The sequence below is a fragment of the Capsella rubella genome, unplaced genomic scaffold (assembly GCF_000375325.1).
Source record: "Capsella rubella cultivar Monte Gargano unplaced genomic scaffold, Caprub1_0 scaffold_1, whole genome shotgun sequence".
In the NCBI taxonomy this organism is placed as follows: domain Eukaryota; kingdom Viridiplantae; phylum Streptophyta; class Magnoliopsida; order Brassicales; family Brassicaceae; genus Capsella; species Capsella rubella.
In genome coordinates, this window is record NW_006238923.1 from 12,666,999 (window position 1) to 12,668,027 (window position 1,029).

Genomic DNA, 1,029 nt, shown 5'->3' on the forward strand with positions numbered 1-1,029 from the left:
AACTATATGTTACGTTTACAAATGATTGTAACTATTATAAAATCGAAAAAAGATATTAGTTATGTTATTTTTTTCGTTGGTATTATTTTGAAAATGATTAGGCAACAAGGTCTTATGATAAGCTTCTCCTTGTGAAAGCATAGCAAAGTACCGTGTCGTTATTTGCAATTTCAAGATTAGCTTCTAATATACTTCTAATTTTGTTTCCGGCAAAAACTTGATTCATTTAATCATAAATATTAGTACAAAGAGAAATATATATAAATCCAAAGTTTAAGAACAAAATCAAGCAGGGCATATAAAGATAGATAATAGGAGTTAAAAAATAATCATAGAGAGTTTTGAGGCAAAGGCTAATAAGCGATTTAACACATGTGAGATCAAAGTTTTTCTAACGGATTTCCACGATGGGAGATTGTAGACAAGTTGGTCATAGTCACAGGACTAAATGAAGTTGATAAGCTGGTCATGGCTGTTTGTCTCGCTGGCACGAGAAAGGCTACATGAAGTAGTACATACAGGTCTGGCTCAACTAAGGTGGACAGAGGGGCAATGGCGTAAAGCCAGTTTAGTTTTTAAAAACTAGTCTAAGATTATAGGGCCCATTTTTATTATAAAGTAGTAGAATAGGTGACAAAAAATAACATTAGGTCCATTTTTCATTTTTTTTTTCTTTTCAAATGTGAAAAGGCCAATTTATGTATAAAAATATCTTTAAAAACATGTTTTATGGGCACACAAATTAAAATTTCTTTAGAATAAATTAGAGAAAAGGCCAAAAACGTTTTTTTTCCCAAGGGCATTCTAATTTCTTGAGCCATGGCTGGGTACATAAGCCAGAATTTGCACATCAAGAGTTGTCAAAAAAGAAAATAAATCATAACTAAGAAACCATCTAATTTTAAACAAAATATCTTAGCTATTATCTGAACCCGGTTCTTTAACCTATTTCGATATGATATATGATATGGGTCAACGTTGTTTTTGAAAACAAAAAAAAAGAATTAAGAAAAAAATCTCTTTAGTGAG

General features: G+C 30.6%; 1 protein-coding gene across 1 annotated transcript in view; it reads left to right on the top strand.

The window, feature by feature from the left end:
• Nucleotides 1–1,029, top strand: part of LOC111828735 (defensin-like protein 43) — a 3,856-nt gene that overhangs the window by 709 nt on the left and 2,118 nt on the right. The window lies entirely within an intron of this gene.